Source organism: Triturus cristatus, chromosome 7 (genome assembly GCF_964204655.1).
Source record: "Triturus cristatus chromosome 7, aTriCri1.1, whole genome shotgun sequence".
In the NCBI taxonomy this organism is placed as follows: Eukaryota; Metazoa; Chordata; class Amphibia; order Caudata; family Salamandridae; genus Triturus; species Triturus cristatus.
In genome coordinates this window covers 18,768,249-18,791,133 of record NC_140590.1, presented here as the reverse complement: position 1 = coordinate 18,791,133, position 22,885 = coordinate 18,768,249, and the positions used below count along the sequence as shown (strand labels likewise).

The following is a 22,885-nucleotide window of genomic DNA, read 5'->3' as shown; positions in this document are numbered from 1 at the left end:
CAGGTGTCAGAACCCACAGCCGGATTCCACTCAAACACCGGTAGGAGGGCAGAAAAACAGTTACATCACTTTCTTTTAATGCGATAATAAATGTCCTCTATGACAGACTTAAAACTGTTTCCACTTGTTTATAAGACCAGATTTAATCGTCACTCCAGTAAATATGATAGTCTTGGTTATCTTGATCTTGACAAACAGAGCCGGAAACAAATGTGTCCTTGAAACAGAATGCAGGAAATGAAGTTCAAAGGTTTTGCAATTAATCCAAGCTGAGCCCCTTTAAATATTCTCTGCACATCTTTAGAAGTTACTTTAAATGCATTTAAGCCTACCGCAATTGTAGATTGCTGAGTTATCTAAGCTCCAAGTGTAAATTAACTTTCTTCTTACTGTTGTGCCTAGGATAAACACATGCACGATATTTTTCTCAGCCTTATCAGGTAACCTGCTCTTGGTGTCTGTTTCTTTTCAGGAAGAGAGCCGGAGGATGAGTTTCGCCAGGGAACCGGAAGGGGAGTGAAGGAACAGGAGTCCGTCAGGAACAGTAGACTGGCTGAATGTCGAGGGAAGAAACGCCGCTGCAGGCAGGAGCCAGGTAAGAGCTTGTTGATTCCCTCCTCCCTTGAATGAGTTTTGAATGGACCGGTGGTCACTTTGGAATGGGTTTTTCGTCACACTGCACGAAGGGATCCATGGATGGCACACCGGTGAGTCTGCTGCCGGTAATCCACCGTTCAAGAAACTACGGATTGCTGGCCATCTGTCAGCTTCTGGTGTCAAGTCGTTCTGGCGGTGGGGGGCCAGTACCGGTCCGGACCTGAGCAGCAGCACAGGAGGCACCCGGTTATTACTAAAGTGAACAGTCATACTGTATTTTATACATTGTACAGAAGAAATTGCCTCTTTCCCGACATATAGGTATCCAATGCCGGCAAATACACAGACGATATCGCGACTACACCTGAAATGTAGAACATTTATGAGTGCAAGCTAAGGTGCGGTTTCTGCTGCAAACACCCAGAGATATTTTGATATATAATCACTTTGCTTCTGTAGAAGGGGAGGGGCTTAGTTTACCCTGTTGTATATAATGACAGCTCCTTTTATGATTTATAGACTCCTTGCTACGCTGACCGTATCTGTGTTAGGCATCTTCTTACTTACTGTGGCACGTATACTGCAAACTGGAGCACAATAGTTGAAATTAATATTTGATACTTTTCTCGTGTCTCTGTCAGATCTTAATTTGGACAAGTACGAGTGTGAGAGCAAAAGGGTGTGTCCTGTGACTGCGATTCCTGAGAGGGTCGGGAGTGTTGTGTTCTGGGGTGTCTAATTACTTGTTCCTCTGTGAATGAATAGGAGGGCGGGTGAGACACTATAGGTAGTCGGTCCGGGGTCTTGGGTATTAAGGAGGTATGATTCCTCAGGCCGTGCCGACTAACGTTTGATGCTCTGCAGCATAGCTCTGTGATGTCGCAGAATCCCTGCAACAAGACTGAAGACAGCCTTGAAGAGAAGAGCATTCCTCAGGCTGCTTCACAGACTCTCGAAAGCAAGAGCCCAGTTATCACATTCCAGTCCACATCTTTCCTTCAATAAAGGTTTGACCCAGCAGCCTTTGACTACAGTCATTTCAATTTCCTCAGACAAAACCCTCTTAACAATTTCATCAAAACCATTAGCTTTGGCAGAATACAAGGGAGTGGATTTGTGAACAATACCCCTAAACTCATACATTTTCACAGAATTGAACTCCGCCCCATCGTCCGTGGTAACAGACATAGGAAATCCTTCACTGAAAAAACACTCTCTTAGAAATTCCAACACACTTTCCATAATGAGTTCTTTAATAAACCCTCACTCAACCTATTTAGAACAATAATCTTCAATAAAGATCAAATATTTACAATGTGACCTAAGAATACGAAATGGTCCCAAGAACTCCATAGACAAGGGCTGCAAAGGACCTTCGGCAATTGATGGGCACCCAAGGGAGTATCCGCGCCTTTGAACAATTGTCAGAAGGGGAGCTTTCCTTACAGGATTTCACTTATTTACTATTTTTTCATCTATAAAAGCCGACAAATAATAATAAGCTCTGACTAATTTCCAAATATTCCTTATTAATCTGATGTTGTGCTCTTTCAAAAATAAATATGTTGTTGTGAAATGTTGCATCACCCTCCATGTTCCAGGAGAGACTATTCTTCAATCTCTTGGAACATGAAGCCAGAACCCAAAACAAATGACCTGTGTAGATGGCACAAGACACCATCAGGGGTCACAAAGGTGTACATATGTTGACAATCCGCTGATAACTATATCTGATAATATGCCGCCCAAAGTTCAAACGTATAAACATGTCTACCCCCTTGCTGCACATGTATCCTTGATCTTGAGAAGCGGATGTTGATCCAGAAGAATTTTCCTCTTTAGAAAAGACAAATCAGCACATAATCTCAACTTGCCTCTTTTCTATATAAATTAAAGAATGTGGCAGCCCACTCTGGGGAGTCACTAGCCTGAGTAACACCCTCTTTGCACATATCTTCCAGCAAAGATAATAAGGCCAGATGTACTATTGTACTGGTCGCAAAAAACTGTCAATTAATTTGTGCTCTGACTTTTTGTGACCAGCAAATTATTTTGCGAGCCAACCTATTGTGCTAATAGGATTCACAAAATAAGGGATTGCAGGGGGTTGCATTAAGACCTGAATAATTAATGTTCATTAGATAGGTCACAAATTGATCACAATTTGACTCCCTTCACAGGGAATGTGGGCTACAAGGGGCATCTGAAATGGATTTAAACATATTTATGGTAATTGACTCCTGAGAGATTTTTATAATTTTTCTGGGTATTGTTCACTATCAACTTTTCTTTCCCAAAGGTTTGATCAGTTCACCTTTAGTATGTGGTTACCCGTGCAACGTATTTTCTGTGCAAACTTTGTTGAACTTTACTTGCTTTTGCAAATTTCATAAACCTATACGTCAATAATTTCTCGCGCCCGTACTTGGAAATTGTGGGCCCGATTCACAGAACAAACTTAAGACAAAATCCTAAACTTAGTACCATTTTGGTATTCACAGAATGCACTTACTACTTCTGGTATTCACAGAATGAACTTACTACTTTTGCGATTCACAGAATAAACTTACTACTTTTGCTATTCACAGAATGGATTTACGACTCCTAACTTTACGTCCGCCGGAGCTTCCGGCCCGGAGGCGGGGCTTCCGGGCCGGAGGCGGAGCTTCCGGCCCGGAGGTGGGGGATTCCGGCCAGTGGCGGAGATCTGCCACCGGCCGGAATCCCCACCTCCGGGCCGGAAGCTCCGCCTCCGGCCCGGAAGCTCCGCCTCCGGGCCGGAATTTATAGCCCGAGTGCGGACGTAAAGTTAGGAGTCGTAAATCCATTCTGTGAATAGCAAAAGTAGTAAGTTTATTCTGTGAATCGCAAAAGTAGTAAGTTCATTCTGTGAATACCAGAAGTAGTAAGTGCATTCTGTGAATACCAAAATGGTACTAAGTTTAGGATTTTGTCTTAAGTTTGTTCTGTGAATCGGGCCCAATGGATTTACCAGCCTTTGACGTGTCCTAATGTACTTGCAAATGAAATTGGCCATTCTTTTCTGAATATCGCTTGGTTCAGTTTTTTAAAAGCTGCTGTTAGTCATCGTAATACACACCAGACTGCAGTTTTGCTGCACTCTAAGGCGGTGATTAGCATAGCGGGCGGTTCGCCACTGCCCGTATGGCGGTGGTGATCTGCCCGCCAAAGACTCCGCCATGGAAAGGCATGCGTTTTTTTCTTTGGGGGCCCATTGTGGGCCCCCAGGGTATTGGGGGTGCGGGGTGCACATGGTGGGGTACCTATGGTACCCCGGTACATTGTCATGGACAAGGTGGCAGGCACCGCGCGGTGCCTGTCACCTTGTGCATGACAATGCACACAGTGCATTCCCAGCATTGTGGCGGGCCGTGCAGTGAGCACCGCCCGCCACAATGCTGGGAATAGAGGATGCCACGGTGGCGGTGGCATCCTAATTGCAGGTGCCGGACTGCCGCACCACTGGCGGCCGGTCTCTGCACCGCTAGGGTGGCGGGCAGACTTGTCCGCCCGCTATCCTAACAGGCCCCTATGGCTCTAAGAAGACCTCTGGATGTTAGCTGCACAATAAAATCCCCCACAGCAGTTCAGCAACATGTATTATACTAAAGAGCTCACAATAGCTTAGTTTGGGAGTATGTACACCCAAGATCACACATCCGGCTGCTGAAATATTTTGATTTTACTCGGAGCTATGAAGAAGTAAGCTAGCTCAGCTGGTCAGGTGCCTGATGTAACCTGCTGAAAGGCATGGGTTGGAATGTGAGCATGCCCGTTCGAACCCTCAGAACAATAAAACAGGGTTGTTTTGTGATGAGAGCTATTACTAAAATGTAAAAAAAAAAAAAGGCTATGGTAAGGAAGGCCAGCAGAGACCTTAGGAGGTCGATAAACTCTGTAATGTATAGTAGGTATACAGTAAATGAGCTTTGGTGTTGAGGACAATGCGGATTTTATTATCAGGCAGATAAATAGTGCTTGTGTTTCATCCCCATGGCATATTGTGATGTCTTTTCTGGCCATTATGAACGAGTTTCCCTTCCACTCTTCTGTGGTACAACACTGGCCCCAAGTGATGAGTTAAGTGTGTCTTTGACATTAAAGCCCTTTTCTGCTCTTTAGTTTGTGTTTCCCTGCTCGACATGATGATGAAAAACTCCCGAACACACCCTTCGCGTGCCCTGAGGGAAGATAAGTCACGCTCCAAACACAAAACTAGCATTCCTGTAAGCAAGCTGAGCGTGAGTAATGACTGGGGTCGGCAGGGCGCGGCCGCACAACTTCCGGCCTTGTTTATATGCAGGTGAGGAATCTGCAGACAGGGCGCCTCTATGCAGGGAAAACGCACCGTCCCTGGTGTTACCGTGTAATCTGCATATCTCCGAAGCGCCCAGGCAAGGCCGCTCAGACTGTAACAGGCAGGTGAACGCTCCGTGGATGAGGTCTAGTGTGGCTTAACGGCCAGAGCTACCGACTTTGGAGCTGTGGAACCAGATTCGAGTCTCAGCGTCCGCTCAACATCCTGTTATGCTGAGTAAATAATGTAATCTGCCCGTGCCCTTGTGTAAGGTAACTGGTGTCCATGGTAAGCGCTCCAATACCTTGGGGTCGAGTTTGCGCTATATAAAACTGTACACACCTGCCGGCACACTGCAGGTCTAGCATTGAAAACAAAAATAAACAAATGACCTGTCCTGACTCCTGACCCATCAGACACAATTACATCAGTGACCCTAGCGGCAATCTGACAGTAAAGGAAGATTGCAGGAGTGCTGTTGATTACAATCCGGAGACAGATGTGGCGTCGATTACTATCCGGAGACAGATGTGGCAGCTGTCGCGGTCTTGATGCAGAAGAGGGAGTCAGCCCTGCATCCCCTGCGCCTGGAAGGACAGCCGCACATAGTATCGCCATTGGCACCCCTCTGTCCACCCCTCCAACCAAAATACATTACCCAATAATTAACACACAACACAGACTGTTTGATTGGGTACAATTGCTGCAGGTTTATTACATACACCGTTATTTAATGGTGGGTTATCTTACAGGCGATCCAAGGGCAGGCAACCAACTGGGCCGCCTGATGAGCCGGGCAGCACTGGGGCGAACCCCGCCTTTGCTGCCGTCCAAGTGATTCTCTTACAGGATCACGTGACCGTTGGTAACTTCTACTCACGCCCCTTCCCGGGGCGTGAATAGAAGTTACCAACGGTCACGATGGACTAGCGGGGCGCCGACACGGCTTCCAGGACCCTCCCAGGAGGCTCCTCGGATTTGGCTCTGGCACCCCCTCTGGTGCCGCGCAGAGGTACCCTTGGTACCGGCCTGCTTCCAGATCGCCCTGTAACTCCGCCACAGCTCTGGAGGTGGCCCCCGTCACCGCCAGGGCCCCCACCACAGCTATAGTCTACCTGCAACCTCTCATCTCTAGTACCTCGCTTAGGTCTAACAGGAAAAGGTCCATGCCTACTGGCGATAGGTGAACTCCATCATCCTCAAAGTAACCCTTCAAGTTCTCTTGGATCATCTCGTGTCTGATGAAGCCTAGGCCCCTCTGGTCAGTGAACTTGCGCATTGCCCCATTGAGTCGCTTCCTTGAATGCTCAACCGCCTCGCCCGATTTGGCCCCCCGCAAGTTTCTGCATGGGATTATCTCTGACCAGAGAACGTCGCACTGCCCTACGCGCTTGCAAATCTCGCCTAAGTCACTTTTCATGGTCTGCAGGAGAAGCCTTCTACCCATGGCGATGAGGTCATTCCCCCCCCCGGTGAATCACTAAAATGTTGGGTGCTGTCCCTTGCGCCGCCAGTCTCTGTCTCAGTTTGTTCCTGAGCCAGCTCCATCTCATGCCCGGGAAACCAATCCACTCAAAATGTGTCTGTGGGAAGTGCCGCATCCAATTCCGGTGCGCCGCCCACTGAGCCACCCTGGAAATATATGAATGCCCGATCACCCATACCGGTCGCCCTAGTAAAACAAGAGACAAGGGTTCACTCTCTAGACATTTAATCTTGTCAAACACACAAATAAGAAAATCAACACTGCAAACAATAAATGATAAGGTACATCACGGGCGAACGTATCGTTTGTAGCAGTGCGACTCCCACCGCCCCAACTTCTTCACACTCCCTGGCTCTAGACCTGCCGTGAAAGCAGCCGTTGCCGCCCGATCCTGAATGAGTGGCTGGAGTATCTCTTATCGGGCTGGGCCAAGCCTGCTCTGGACAAACTAGCCCTGATAATCCTTTCCATCTGATACCTGGTCAGGGCCCCTGGTCCACGTGCATCAGTAAGTAGCCGGGGGCAGGGGGACGGCACATCAAGTATTCCCTGACCCAGTGGACCGGGCAAAATCGCGGGTCCCCGAGGGGCTTGAGGACCACATCCACCCCCCGCCCCGTCTGGTCAGTCTTGGATCTCCGGAGGCGGATGGACAAGGAATCAGAGAGGGACACATCTAGGATGCCCAAGGTGTCCCCCAAACTGTCTGTCTTGGACCAAGCCACCAGCTCACTAATGCGGAAGGCGCCAAAGAAAGCCAATCAAAAGGCAGCCGTGAAGAGGGTAGCCTCATACTTGGAGTAGGTGACCCCATCCAGTACCCCCAGCATGCCCATGATGATGTTAAAATCGATGGGGGCTCTATTGTCCGGGGCCCTAGGCTCGTCCCTCGCCCACCCCTTGAGAGGTGCCCTTATGGCGAAAGATTTGGTAGGGTCCGTCCCCCCAGAAAACTTTGCATCGTGGCTTACGGCCGCCAGGTGGCCGCAAACCCATGAGCGGATCCTCCCATGCTCGCTGGCCCACACCACAAATGCCCGTACTCTACCCTCAATTGGTGCAGAAGCGATACCCAGGGTGTGGGACACGGATTTGAAAGTGGCCAAGTGTTCCCCATAGCGCTTCCTGGTACCTGGAGCCAGTGCTCTCTCCCCCATGGTTCTTAGTCATTGGTCCACTGCAGGATCCTCCAAAGGTGCGCCGGGAAGGGTGTCATCTGTGCTCTCACCCGCGGCCAGGCCTCCCTGAAGCGGAGCCACTGAAAACGAGAAAGAGCATCAGCTGCCACATTCTTTACCCCTTCAATGTGTCTAGCCCTGCATTCCACATTACATCGCAGGCAAGCCCTGACCAGCTCCCTAAGCAGGCAGAGGACCAACTGGCACCTGACTGTTTGCCCATTGATGGCCTGGACTAACGCCATGTTGTCCGACCAGAATAGGACCTTCCTGTCTGACAGGGTCTCCGGCCAAAGGTGTAGTGCAATGACGATAGGGAAAAGCTCCAGTACAGTGATGTTTGCATTGATGTGGTGCCTGCGCAAAGCATTGGGCCACCCCTGAGCACACCAGTCCTCGCCTAGGATAACCCCAAAGCCCTCCCTGCCCGAGGCATCCGTGAATAGGCACAGCTCCTGACTTTCCACCCAGAGTTCCTGCCAGATCACCGTCACGTTGAACTGCGAGAGGAAGTCCCCCCACATGGCTAGGTCGTGCTTCAAACCTGACTCCAGGCAGCCCCAGTGGTGTTTCTTCTTGACCATAGATGTTGCCCTAGCCAGTCTACGAGCAAACACCCTCCCCACCGGAATGACCCCAGCTGCAAAGTTTAGTTTGCCCAAAAGGCATTGGATGTCACCCAGAGTGGCCTTGTCTTTCCCCAGCAATGCCTGCATGTCCTGGCGCAGCGCCTGTACCTTATCAGCAGGGAGTCTGGACTCACCCTTGACCGTGTCCAACTCGATGCCTAAGAAAGTCAGTACTTGCGCCGGGCATTCAGTCTTGCCAGGTGCTAATGGCACCCCTAGGTGTTTAGCCAAGTCTTGAAAGCACTGCAAGGCTCTCATGCACTCCTGCGTGTCAGCCCTCCCGATAAACAAGAAGTCATCAAGGTAGTGTGTCACTCCCTCAACCCTGAACTTACTCATTAGCACCCATTGAAGGAACGAGCTGAACACCTCGAAGTATGCTCAAGAAGCTGAGCAGCCCATGGGCATGCACCTGTCATAGAAAACTTTGCCCTGCCATTTGAAGCCCAGGAGGTGTTGGCTGTCGGGGTGGACCGGCCGACTCAATGTCTGACTTAGCCAACCAGGCTTCCTTCCCCGCCCTCCTGACCATATCTACCGGCAGGTCGAGGGATCAGTAGGACACAGAACACCTCCCTTCTTCCAACCACGAGTTCACAGAGTCCCCCTCTGGGTACGACAGGTGCTGGATCAGCCGAAAGGACCCCGGCTCTTTCTTGGGCACGACCCCCTGTGGTGAATTTACAAAGTGCGGAAGGGGGGGCAGGTTAAAAGGGCCCGCCACCCTCCCCAGGGCTGCCTCCTTTTTTATTTTAGCCAACACGATCTCAGGATGGTCTCTAGCCGATTTGAGGTTCTCCGCGTCCCTGGTCACTAGGGGGCCTAGGTACGGAATTCTAAAACCCTCCACAAAGCCCTCTGCGAGGAGCGATCCATCTTCGATGTTGGGATACCCATGGATCAGGGGCAGGAGGTTGGCGATACTGATGGGGGAAGGACCCACAGCCAGAGAGAGGAATTTTGATCCACCCCCGGGGACCCCAGGGCGGTCTGTATCGCTGTCAGGAGAAATCTGGGGAAGGGATAGCGGGTTGGGGACATGGAAAGTGCAAAGATTACTTGTCGTGCCTGGCCGGGGGCTGGGTCAGGCTGTCTTGCTTGGAGCAGGAGGAGGCAGGGTGGGCAGCCCCACCCTTGCTGCAGTTGTGTGTGAACCTGCATGCTTTCCCCCAAGAGCAGGAGCCCGCATTGAATAGCCTAGAGGTTCCATTGAACATTGACCTCTTGCCCTGCTTCCAACCCCCTCCACGACCCCCATAAAAGGACTTTTTAGACTGGCCCTTCACTTTCTGTTTCATGTCCTTGGGCTTGTCACTTTTAGAGGTGTGTTGGACAGGCCACACGAAGGGCTTGCTCCCTCCCCGCATGACAGGGCCTAAGCCCCGGCCCGCCAGGCGTGACCCACACGAATCACCCGCACTCCGTCTCCCGACGGAACTCCTGCCCCCGGACCTCCATGTATCACGGGACCGAGCCACCACCGGCTCCCCCGGCCGGATCAAGCCGCCATCTTGGGCCCTGCGCCACGAGGCCGCGTGGCCTCCCCCCGACCCTAACCCTGGGCCTGGCCGGCCCCGGCATCCCGGCACCACCATCCACCCAGGAGGTGAGCGGACCACTTGGCAGGTCAATGGGAGAACGAAGCGTCAAGGGCTCTCCCCCGCCAGGTGCCGATCGCCTCCAGCTCCCCCAGGCGCTGGCTCCACCCCCTGCTGGGTGTCTGGACCCCTTCATCCCGGACCCTCCGACCTCCAAGTGCGAGGGTCCGGACATCAAAGGGCGCCAGACCTATAACTAGGGCAGCTCCGGAGCAGGACGGCAGTTGTATCCTGGAGTCGAGAGACACCGAGAGAACTCAGCCTTGACGGACTACTGGCGCTGCCGTAGCCCTATCTTGTGAACTATCGTCCTGCCTGCTGGCGCTGCCGCGGCCTTCTGCAACATCCATCCTCGTCGGGACCTGCTGGCGCTGCCGCGGCCCGTTTTTACGACCATCCTCACCGGGACCTGCTGGCGCTGCCGCGGACCGTGCATCGACCATCTCTCCGGGACCTGCTGGCGCTGCCGCGGACCGTGTATCAACCATCTCCACCGGGACCTGCTGGCGCTGCCGCGGCCCGTCCCAGCTAGAACACCGAGCTCGAGGATTGTGAGCTATCCACCGTACCACCTCAACTACCAGACTGTCCCGCTACCCCCTTTCCCCATCTTGAGAGACTTGAATCGAGGGGACCCCTGAGTCCAGACCTCCTTGTACCTTCCATCGTACCGTAAGAAATTGCCTATAAAGAACGCTAAATCTTCTCCTTGTGTGGTGTCTGTCTGTGGGGGGGGGAAGTTATTTATCTGTACGATCGCTGGAGACGGCTCTCCCCGGAGACCTCTCCCCTTGTCCTCGGCCGACCCTCCCGGTCCGTCTAACATTGGTGGCCAGCGGCGCGATCCGAATCAACGCGTAATCGTACAGAGAGTAGCTCACCCCACGACAAAACCACGATGTCAGCCAAAGATAGCAGTTCCACTGAAAAGTTCCAAATGGATAAGTTGGAAGAATATAGCCACCGCGAACTTAAACAATTCTGCATGGAACTAGGCATTGCTACCACCGGCCTGAGTACCAAAGACGATTTAAAGCGCGCCCTTGAGTCGTGGGCGGAAACTGGGGTCACCGGATCCCCCGACCAAAACAGTGTCGCACCAGAGGGGAACGCCACGGCTCCCGAGGAGCGGGGAACGGGCCTCTCGCAGGAGGAGATCCAAGAAAGAGAAAGAACCAGATTACATGAGTTGGAAATGGCACGACTCAAGATGGACGGTGAACTAAAGTTAGCCGAGCAGAAACTAAATCTAGAACATCTGCGGCTCCGAGAAGAGCGAGAAGAAAAACAGAGACAGAGAGAGCTCGAGGAAAAAAGAATAACACTCGAACACGAGCGCAAACTGGCGGAAATAGAACTCCGGAAACAGAATAAAGAACCGGGGGTGCCTGAGCGACCGCACACCCCGGGAGCAACCGAGAGAAAAGTCCACATCCCCAAGGATGTTGTCCGAGAATATGTCCGAGAGGACGACATACAACAGTGGTTCAAAGCCTACGAGATCGCCATGACCTCCCACCGGATCGACCGGAGTGATTGGGGAGCCGGACTATCGGGGAGGTTCGTCAACGAAGGCCGCGATGCCCTATTGCAGCTCCCAGATCACCAGATGTCGTCCTACGACCACATGAAGGCTGCCCTCCTGTTGGACAGGCCACACGAAGGGCTTGCTCCCTCCCCGCATGACAGGGCCCAAGCCCCGGCCCACCAGGCGGGACCCACGAGAATCACCCGCACCCCGTCTCCCGACGGAACTCCTGCCCTCGGACCTCCATGTATCACGGGCCCAAGCCACCACCGGCTCCCTCGGCCGGGTCAAGCCGCCATCTTGGGCCCTGCGCCACGAGGCCGCGTGGCCTCCACCCGACCCTAACCCTGGGCCTGGCCGGCCCCGACATCCCGGCACCACCATCCACCCAGGAGGTGAGCGGACCACTTGGCAGGTCAATGGGAGAACGAAGCGCCAAGGACTCTCCCCCGCCAGGTGACGATCGCCTCCAGCTCCCCCAGGCACCGGCTCCACCCCCCCGCTGGGTGTCTGGACACCTTCATCCCGGACCCTCCGACCTCCAAGTGCGAGTGTCCGGACATCAAAGGGCACCTGCCCTATAACTGGAGCAGCTCCGGAGCAGGAAGGCAGTTGTATCCTGGAGTCGAGAGACACCGAGAGAACTCAGCCTTGACGGACTACTGGCACTGCCGTAGCCCTATCTTGTGAACTATCGACCTGCCTGCTGGCGCAGCCGCGGCCTTCTGCAACATCCATCCTCGTCGGGACCTGCTGGCGCTGCCGCGGCCCGTTGTAACGACCATCTTCACTGGGACCTGCTGGCGCTGCCGCGGACCGTGTATCGACCATCTTCACTGGGACCTGCTGGCGCTGCCGCGGCCCGTACCAGCTAGACCACCAAGCTCGAGGATTGTGAGCTACCCACCATACCACCTCAACTACCAGACTGGTAACCAGACTATCCCGCTACCCCCTTTTCCCATCTTGAGAGACTTGAATCGAGGGGACCCCTGAGTCCAGACCTCCTTGTACCTTTTCATCGTACCTTAAGAAGTGCTTATAAAGAACGCTAACTCATCTCCTTGTGTGGTATCTGTCTGTGAGGGGGAAGTTATTTGTCTGTACGATCGCTGGAGACGGCTCTCCCCGGAGACCTCTCCCCTTGTCCTCGGCCGACCCTCCCGGTCCGTCTAACATTGGTGGCCAGCGGCGCGATCCGAATCAACGCGTAATCGTACAGAGAGTAGCTCACCCCACGACAAAACCACGATGTCAGCCAAAGATAGCGGTTCCACTGAAAAGTTCCAAATGGATAAGTTGGAAGAATATAGCCACCGCGAACTTAAACAATTCTGCATGGAACTAGGCATTGCTACCACCGGCCTGAGTACCAAAGATGATTTGAAGCGCGCCCTTGAGTCGTGGGCAGAAACTGGGATCACCGGATCCTCCGACCAAAACAGTGTCGCACCAGAGGGGAACGCCACGGCTCCCGAGGAGCGGGGAACGGGCCTCTCGCAGGAGGAGATCCAGGAAAGAGAAAGGACCAGACTACACGAGTTGGAAATGGCACGACTCAAGATGGACGGTGAACTAAAGTTAGCCGAGCAGAAACTAAATCTAGAGCATCTGTGGCTCCGAGAGGAACGAGAAGAAAAACAGAGACAGAGAGAGCTTGAGGAAAAAAGAATAACACTCGAACACGAGCGCAAACTGGCGGAAGGGGTGCCTGAGCGACCGCACACCCCAGGGGCAACCGAGAAAAAGTCCACATCCCCAAGGATGTTGTCCGAGAGTATGTCCGAGAAGACGACATACAGCAATGGTTCAAAGCCTACGAGATCGCCATGACCTCCCACCGGATCGACCGGAGTGATTGGGGAGCTGGACTATGGGGGAGGTTCGTCAACGAAGGTCGCGATGCCCTGTTGCAGCTCCCAGATCACCAAATGTCGTCCTACGACCACATGAAGGCTGCCCTCCTCACCCGCTACGGCCTCACACCCGAGATGTACCGCCAGAGGTTCAGAGATTGCACCCGGATCCCGGGTACAACTTGGGTGGAGTACGTAAACTATTTCAGCCGAGCCTTCGAGGGTTGGATCAAGGGGAGCCATGTAACGACCTACGAACAACTCTTTAACCTTATGGTATGGGAACACCTGTTGAACAACTGCTTCATCGAGCTCAGGCAGCACCTCCTCGACAGTAAATTGACCGACCCCCGGCAGCTCGCCGCTGAAGCTGACCGATGGGAGAGCACCCGAGTGGGCCGGAGGGGACCGCACGAGCAGAACCGAAGCAACCAAGGCCAGCACCGTCCTCGGGGAGGAGGAGGAGGCCAGGGGCGAGGGAGAGACACCCTCCCGGCAACACCCGTGGCCAGCACCCCGCCCCCGGCCGGCCGGGGAAACCCCCCGATGCGTCCAGGGTTCCGAGCCAATGTCACGTGCCACCGATGCCAGCGAGTCGGCCATTACGCCAATGACCCGAGCTGCCCGCAGAACCAAACACCCAAGCCCCGCCAGGTAGCTGCCGCCGCCCTGGGGGAAGAACGACTATCAGAGGAACAGGAAGAGTATGAGCCGGCCCAGCAAGAGTGGGAACCGGCCGCCATGGTTCTAGCGTGCCTAGGGGGAAAAGACATAGTCCCGCGGGCTCCCCTACCCGCCAACACCAGGAAATACGGTCAGTGGGTGACCATTAATGGGCATCGGGCCGAGGCCTTACGTGACACAGGCGCCAGTGTGACGGCCGTCCGCTGTCACCTGGTGAAACCCGAGCAGATCCTGCCGAACATTCTCTGCCCCGTCCGCTCAGCCGACAATTCCGAAAGTCTGTGTCAAATGGCCTGCGTCCCCTTCGAATGGGGAGGGGTCTCCGGCCTGTTGAAAGTGACGGTCCGGGATGATGCCCCCGTGGACTGCCTCCTGGGGAATGACCTTGAGAGTTCCCCGTGGGCCACCGTCGAGAGAAGAGAGCACCTGGGGATGCTGGGCCTCCCGGACTGGGCCTGCGTAACCACCCGGTCCATGGCCGCCCGTGCCGTTCCCCGACCAGAAGAACCGGAATGGCCAGCACCTCCGCCCCCGGTCGCCCCAGTAGAAGACAACGACGAGGCCAACCCCCCGGAACCAACGACCGAAGGGGACGCGCCACCCCAGGACGTCCCCGGCCTGGCTCAGTGGCGTCAAGAAGGGGGGCCCACCCAAGAACAGTTCCGCCAGGAGCAAAAGACCTGCCCCTCCCTCGAGGGACTCCGCCAACAAGCCAGCGCCCAGAGCGCAGGGGACTCCACCGGAACTCACTGGGTCTACTGGGAGAACGACCTGCTATACAGCGAACAGAGAATCGCAGAGCTAGGGGCCGGTCGAGTACTGGTGGTACCTCTCCGCTTCAGAGACTTCCTGCTCAACCTGGCCCACGATGTCCCCCTGGCTGGACACCTGGGCCAAGACAAAACTTACAGTCGCCTAGTGACCCACTTTTTCTGGCCGAAGATGCGGAACGACGTCCTGAACCACTGCCGGTCCTGCCCCACGTGCCAGGCCAGCGGGAAGAGTGGCCGTAAGCTGAAGGCCCCTCTACAACCCTTCCCAGTGGTCACCACCCCGTTCGAGAGGGTAGGAATAGACATTGTGGGGCCCCTGGACCCCCGCACGGCACAAGGACATAGGTTCATCCTGGTACTGGTGGATCACGCCACCCGCTACCCCGAGGCGGTGCCTCTACGAACTGTAACAGCTCCGGTGGTTGGCCGGGCCCTAATGGGGATCTTCTCCCGAGTGGGCTTCCCCCGAGAAGTCGTCAGCGACCGAGGCACGAACTTCATCTCCAAATACATGAAGTCCCTCTGGCAACAGTGCGGGGTCACCTACCGATTCACGACCCCCTATCACCCCCAAGGGAACGGACTAGTGGAGCGATTCAACCGCACTCTCAAGGGGATGATTGGGGGGTTGGAAGAGCCCCTCCGTCGCCAGTGGGCTGTACTACTCCCGTGCCTCCTCTTCGCCTACCGAGAAGTTCCCCAGAAGTCCCTCGGTTTTAGCCCTTTCGAACTCCTGTACGGGCACCCTGTGCGAGGGCCCCTCAGCCTAGTCAAAGAAGGTTGGGAGATGGCCCCCCTAAAGACCCCTCCAGACGTCTTCAAGTACCTCCTGGCCCTACGTAATCAGACCCGGCGCTTCAGGGAGATGGCCAAGGCGAACCTCGAGGCCAGCCAGGAAGACATGAAGAGATGGTATGATCACAATGCCTCCTCCGTCGAGTTCGAACCTGGACAACAAGTGTGGGTGATGTCCCCCACCGAACCATGTGCCTTGCAAGATAAGTGGACGGGGCCCTTCAAGGTGGTCGAGCGCAAAAGCCCCGTCACTTACCTCATCGACATGGGGACCCCCCGGAACCCCCTTCGGGTCCTCCACACCAACAGACTCAAACCACACTTTGTGCGCTCAGAACTCAGCCTCCTGATGGCTACAGACAGTGGAGCAGAGGAGGACTCCGAACCCCTCCCGGATCTCCTGAAGACTCAGGAGAACGACGGTTCCGTGGACGGGGTCCGGCTCTCCGATGCCCTCACCCCAGAGCAACGCCAGGGCTGCCGGGACCTCCTGCTGCGGTTCGCTTCACTGTTCTCCCTCACTCCCGGGGTCACCCCTTGGTGCTTGCACGACGTGGACACCGGGGACAGTCCCCCTATCCGACACCGGGTCTACCGCGTACCAGATCGGGTACGGGCCTGCATACAAGAGGAAGTGGCCAAAATGCTCACGATCGGGGTCATCGAGCCCTCGGACAGTCCCTGGGCCAGCCCGGTTGTATTGGTCCCCAAAGCCGCTGCCCCCGGCACCACACCTGAACTGAGATTCTGCGTCGACTACCGGGGCTTGAACGCTGTCACCCGAACAGACGCTCATCCTATCCCCAGAGCGGATGAATTGATCGACCGGCTGGGGACCGCCCGCTACCTCAGTATCTTCGACCTAACAGCGGGCTACTGGCAGATCGGTCTCACACCCCGGGCTCAAGAACGATCCGCCTTCTCTACCCCCGATGGCCACTACCACTTCAAGGTCATGCCCTTCGGCATGAAGAACGCCCCCGCTACATTTCAACGTCTTGTGAACCAGGTCTTGGCGGGGCTCGAAGAGTTCAGCGCTGCCTACCTGGACGATATCGCTGTATACAGCCGCCACTGGTCCGACCACCTCCTCCACCTCCAGGAGGTCCTACAGGCCCTCCAGCGGGCCGGCCTCACGATTAAGGCCGGCAAATGCCAAATTGGTCAAGGGTCCGTGACCTACCTGGGGCACCAGGTGGGGAGCGGCCTGGTGGCCCCACTGCAACTGAAGATTGCTGCCATCCAGTCCTGGCAGCCCCCCGTCACCCAGACCGAAGTCCGAGCCTTCTTGGGGCTCACTGGCTACTACCGGCGGTTCGTGAGGGACTACGGCAGCATTGTGGGGCCCCTCACGGGTCTCACGTCCAAGAACCAACCGAAGCGGATTAACTGGACCCCCGATTGTCAAGCGGCCTTCGAAAAGCTGAAGGCCGCCCTGTGCACCGCCCCTGTGCTCCAGGCCCCCGATTACAGTCGGGAATTCGTAGTACAGACAGACGCCTCCGACCACGGCATCGGAGCGGTTCTTTCCCAAGTGAACCCCGAGGGTCATGACCAGCCGGTGGCCTTCATCAGCCGACGTCTCCTGGCCCGAGAACAGCGCTGGAGCACAATCGAGAGGGAGGCCTTCGCAGTGGTGTGGGCCCTCAAAAAGCTCCGGCCCTATCTCTTCGGTACCCACTTCCGGGTACAAACCGACCATAGACCCCTGCAGTGGCTGATGCAGATGCGGGGGGAAAACCCAAAACTATTGCGCTGGTCCATCTCCCTGCAGGGAATGGACTTCACCGTGGAGCACCGACCGGGCCAAGACCACGCCAACGCAGATGGCCTGTCCCGCTTCTTCCGCCTCGACGAGGAGAGTCCCCAAGAAGATGGGTGACTCTCCCCGCCTTCAGCTGGGGGGGACGCATGTTGGACAGGCCACACGAAGGGCTTGCTCCCTCCCCGCATGACAGGGCCCAAGCCCCGGCCCACCAGGCGGGACCCACGAGAATCACCCGCACCCCGTCTCCCGACGGAACTCCTGCCCTCGGACCTCCATGTATCACGGGCCCAAGCCACCACCGGCTCCCTCGGCCGGGTCAAGCCGCCATCTTGGGCCCTGCGCCACGAGGCCGCGTGGCCTCCCCCCGACCCTAACCCTGGGCCTGGCCGGCCCCGACATCCCGGCACCACCATCCACCCAGGAGGTGAGCGGACCACTTGGCAGGTCAATGGGAGAACGAAGCGCCAAGGACTCTCCCCCGCCAGGTGACGATCGCCTCCAGCTCCCCCAGGCACCGGCTCCACCCCCCCGCTGGGTGTCTGGACACCTTCATCCCGGACCCTCCGACCTCCAAGTGCGAGGGTCCGGACATCAAAGGGCACCTGCCCTATAACTGGAGCAGCTCCGGAGCAGGAAGGCAGTTGTATCCTGGAGTCGAGAGACACCGAGAGAACTCAGCCTTGACGGACTACTGGCGCTGCCGTAGCACTATCTTGTGAACTATCGACCTGCCTGCTGGCGCTGCCGCGGCCTTCTGCAACATCCATCCTCGTCGGGACCTGCTGGCGCTGCCGCGGCCCGTTGTAACGACCATCTTCACTGGGACCTGCTGGCGCTGCCGCGGACCGTGTATCGACCATCTTCACTGGGACCTGCTGGCGCTGCCGCGGCCCGTACCAGCTAGACCACCAAGCTCGAGGATTGTGAGCTACCCACCATACCACCTCAACTACCAGACTGGTAACCAGACTATCCCGCTACCCCCTTTTCCCATCTTGAGAGACTTGAATCGAGGGGACCCCTGAGTCCAGACCTCCTTGTACCTTTTCATCGTACCTTAAGAAGTGCTTATAAAGAACGCTAACTCATCTCCTTGTGTGGTATCTGTCTGTGGGGGGGAAGTTATTTGTCTGTACGATCGCTGGAGACGGCTCTCCCCGGAGACCTCTCCCCTTGTCCTCGGCCGACCCTCCCGGTCCGTCTACCATCTAACACCTCCTCACCCGCTATGGGCTCACACCCGAAATGTACCGCCAGAGGTTCAGAGACTGCACCCGGATCCCGGGTACAACTTGGGTGGAGTACGTCAACTATTTCAGCCGAGCCTTCGAGGGTTGGATCAAGGGGAGCCATGTAACGACCTACGAGCAACTCTTTAACCTTATGGTATGGGAGCACCTGTCGAACAACTGTTTCGTCGAGCTCAGGCAGCACCTCCTCGACAGTAAATTGACTGACCCCCGGCAACTCGCCGCCAAAGCTGACCGATGGGAAAGCACCCGAGTGGGCCGGAGAGGACCGCACGAGCAAAACCGAAACAACCAAGGCCAGCACCGTCCCCGGGGAGGAGGAGGAGGCCAGGGGCGAGGGAGAGACACCATCCCGGCAACACCCGTGGCCAGCACCCCGCCCCCGGCCGGGCGGGGCAACCCCCCGATGCGCCCGGGGTTCCGAGCCAACGTCACGTGCCACCGATGCCAGCGAGTCGGCCACTACGCCAATGACCCGAGCTGCCCGCAGAACCAAACACCAAAGCCCCGCCAGGTAGCGGCCGCCGCCCTGGGGGAAGAACGACTATCAGAGGAACAGGAAGAATATGAGCCGGCCCAGCAAGAGTGGGAACAGGCCGCCATGGTTCTTGCATGCCTAGGGGGAAAGGACATGGTTCCGCGGGCCCCCCTACCCGCCAACACCCGGAAATATGGCCAATGGGTGACCATTAATGGACGTCGGGCCGAGGCCTTACGTGACACAGGCGCCAGTGTGACGGCCGTCCGCTGTCACCTGGTGAAGCCCGAGCAGATCCTGCCGAACATTCTCTGCCCCGTCCGCTCAGCCGACAATTCCGAGAGTCTGTGTCAAATGGCCTGCGTCCCCTTCGAATGGGGAGGGGTCTCCGGCCTGTTGAAGGTGACGGTCCGGGATGATGCACCCGTGGACTGCCTCCTGGGGAATGACCTTGAGAGTTCCCCGTGGGCCACCGTCGAAAGAAGAGAGCACCTGGGGATGCTGGGCCTCCCGGACTGGGCCTGCGTAACCACCCGGTCCATGGCCGCCCGTGCCGTCCCCCGATCAGAAGATCCAGAATGGCCAGCACCTCCGCCCCCGGTCGCCCCAGTAGAGGACCACGACGAGACCAACCCCCCAGAACCAACGGCCGAAGGGGTCGCGCAACCCCAGGACCTCCCCGGCCTGGCTCAGTGGCGTCAAGAAGGGGGGCCCACCCAAGAGCAGTTCCGCCAGGAGCAAAAGACCTGCCCCTCCCTCGAGGGGCTCCGCCAGCAAGCCAGCGCCCAGAGCGCAGGGGACTCCACCGGAACTCATTGGGTCTATTGGGATAACGACCTGCTATACAGCGAACAAAGAATCGCAGAACTAGGGGCTAGTCGAGTGCTGGTGGTGCCTCTCCGCTTCAGAGACTTCCTACTAACTCTGGCCCACGATGTCCCCCTGGCTGGACACCTGGGCCAGGACAAAACCTACAGTCGCCTAGTGACTCACTTTTTCTGGCCGAAGATGCGGAACGACGTCCTTAACCACTGCCGGTCCTGCCCCACGTGCCAAGCCAGTGGGAAGAGCGGCCGTAAGCTGAAAGCCCCTCTGCAACCCTTCCCAGTGGTCACCATCCCGTTCGAGAGGGTAGGAATAGACATTGTGGGGCCCCTGGACCCCCGCACGGCACAAGGACATAGGTTCATCCTGGTACTGGTGGACCACGCCACCCGCTACCCCGAGGCGGTGCCCCTACGAACTGTAACAGCCCCGGTGGTTGGCCGGGCCCTAATGGGGATCTTCTCCCGAGTGGGCTTCCCCCGAGAAGTCGTCAGCGACCGAGGCACGAACTTTATCTCGAAATATATGAAGTCCCTCTGGCAACAGTGCGGGGTCACCTACCGATTCACGACCCCCTATCACCCCCAAGGGAACGGACTAGTGGAGCGATTCAACCGCACCCTCAAGGGGATGATTGGGGGATTGGAAGAGCCCCTCCGTCGCCAGTGGGATGTACTACTCCCGTGCCTCCTCTTCGCCTATCGAGAAGTTCCCCAGAAGTCCCTCGGTTTTAGCCCTTTCGAACTCCTGTACGGGCACCCTGTGCGAGGGCCCCTCAGCCTAGTCAAAGAAGGTTGGGAGATGGCCCCCCTAAAGACCCCTCCAGACGTCTTCAAGTACCTCCTGGCCCTCCGCAATCAGACCCGACGCTTCAGGGAGATGGCAAAAGCGAACCTCGAGGCCAGTCAGGAGGACATGAAAAAATGGTACGATCACAATGCCTCCTCCGTCGAGTTCGAACCTGGTCAACAAGTGTGGGTGATGTCCCCCACCGAACCATGTGCCTTGCAAGATAAGTGGACGGGGCCCTTCAAAGTGGTCGAGCGCAAAAGCCCCGTCACTTACCTCATCGACATGGGGACCCCCCGGAACCCCCTTCGGGTCCTCCACACCAACAGACTCAAACCACACTTTGTGCGCTCAGAACTCAGCCTCCTGATGGCTACGGACAGTGGGGCGGAGGAAGACTCCGAACCCCTCCCGGATCTCCTGAAGACTCAGGAGAACGACGGGTCCGTGGACGGGGTCCGGCTCTCCGATGCCCTCACCCCAGAGCAACGCCAGGGCTGCCGGGACCTCCTACTGCGGTTCGCTACACTGTTCTCCCTCACCCCCGGGATCACCCCTTGGTGCTTGCACGACGTGGACACCGGGGACAGTCCCCCTGTCCGACACCGGGCCTACCGCGTGCCAGATCGGGTACGGGCCTGCATCCAAGAGGAAGTGGCCAAAATGCTCACGATCGGGGTCATCGAGCCCTCGGACAGCCCCTGGGCCAGCCCAGTTGTACTGGTCCCCAAAGCCGCTGCCCCCGGCACCACGCCTGAACTGAGATTCTGCGTCGACTACCGGGGCTTGAACGCTGTCACCCGGACCAATGCTCATCCTATCCCCCGAGCAGATGAATTGATCGACCGGCTGGGGGCCGCCCGCTATCTCAGCATCTTTGACCTAACAGCGGGCTACTGGCAGATCGGTCTCACACCCCGGGCTCAGGAACGGTCTGCCTTCTCTACCCCCGATGGCCACTACCACTTCAAGGTCATGCCCTTCGGCATGAAGAATGCCCCCGCTACTTTTCAACGTCTAGTGAACCAGGTCTTGGCGGGGCTCGAGGAGTTCAGCGCTGCCTACCTGGACGATATCGCGGTGTACAGCCGCCACTGGTCCGACCACCTCCTCCACCTCCAAGAGGTCCTGCAGGCCCTCCAGCGGGCCGGCCTCACGATTAAGGCTGGCAAATGCCAAATTGGTCAAGGGTCCGTGACCTACCTCGGGCACCAGGTGGGAAGCGGGCTGGTGGCCCCGCTGCAACCTAAAATTGCTGCCATCCAGTCCTGGCAGCCCCCCGTCACCCAGACCGAGGTCCGAGCCTTCTTGGGACTCACCGGCTACTACCGGCGGTTCGTGAGGGACTACGGCAGCATTGTGGGGCCCCTCACGGGTCTCACGTCCAAAAACCAGCCGAAGCGGATTAACTGGACCACCGACTGTCAAGCAGCCTTCGAAAAGCTGAAGGCCGCCCTGTGCACCGCCCCTGTGCTCCAGGCCCCCGATTACAGTCGGGAATTCATTGTACAGACAGACGCCTCCGACCACGGCATCGGAGCGGTTCTTTCCCAACTGAACCCCGAGGGCCATGACCAGCCGGTGGCCTTCATCAGCAGACGTCTCCTGGCCCGAGAACAGCGCTGGAGCACAATCGAGAGGGAGGCCTTCGCAGTGGTGTGGGCCCTCAAAAAGCTCCGGCCCTATCTCTTCGGTACCCACTTCCGGGTACAAACCGACCATCGACCCCTGCAGTGGCTGATGCAGATGCGGGGGGAGAACCCAAAACTATTGCGCTGGTCCATCTCCCTGCAGGGAATGGACTTCACCGTGGAACACCGACCGGGCCAAGACCACGCCAACGCAGATGGCCTGTCACGCTTCTTCCGCCTCGACGAGGAGAGTCCCCAGGAAGATGGGTGACTCTCCCCGCCTTCAGCTGGGGGGGACGCATGTTGGACAGGCCACACGAAGGGCTTGCTCCCTCCCCGCATGACAGGGCATAAGCCCCGGCCCGCCAGGCGTGACCCACACGAATCACCCGCACTCCGTCTCCCGACGGAACTCCTGCCCCCGGACCTCCATGTATCACGGGACCGAGCCACCACCGGCTCCCCCGGCCGGATCAAGCCGCCATCTTGGGCCCTGCGCCACGAGGCCGCGTGGCCTCCCCCCGACCCTAACCCTGGGCCTGGCCGGCCCCGGCATCCCGGCACCACCATCCACCCAGGAGGTGAGCGGACCACTTGGCAGGTCGATGGGAGAACGAAGCGTCAAGGGCTCTCCCCCGCCAGGTGCCGATCGCCTCCAGCTCCCCCAGGCGCTGGCTCCACCCCCTGCTGGGTGTCTGGACC

At 56.8% G+C, this 22,885-nt stretch overlaps 1 long non-coding RNA gene across 2 annotated transcripts in view; it reads left to right on the top strand.

Annotated features, from left to right (window-relative positions):
- LOC146808700 (uncharacterized) overlaps positions 1–22,885 on the top strand; it is a 346,330-nt gene that overhangs the window by 23,257 nt on the left and 300,188 nt on the right. For both annotated transcript variants that reach the window (XR_014965485.1, XR_014965484.1), the window contains exon 3: positions 473–595. This is a non-coding gene — a long non-coding RNA (uncharacterized LOC146808700). The remainder of the gene's footprint in view (positions 1–472; positions 596–22,885) is intronic.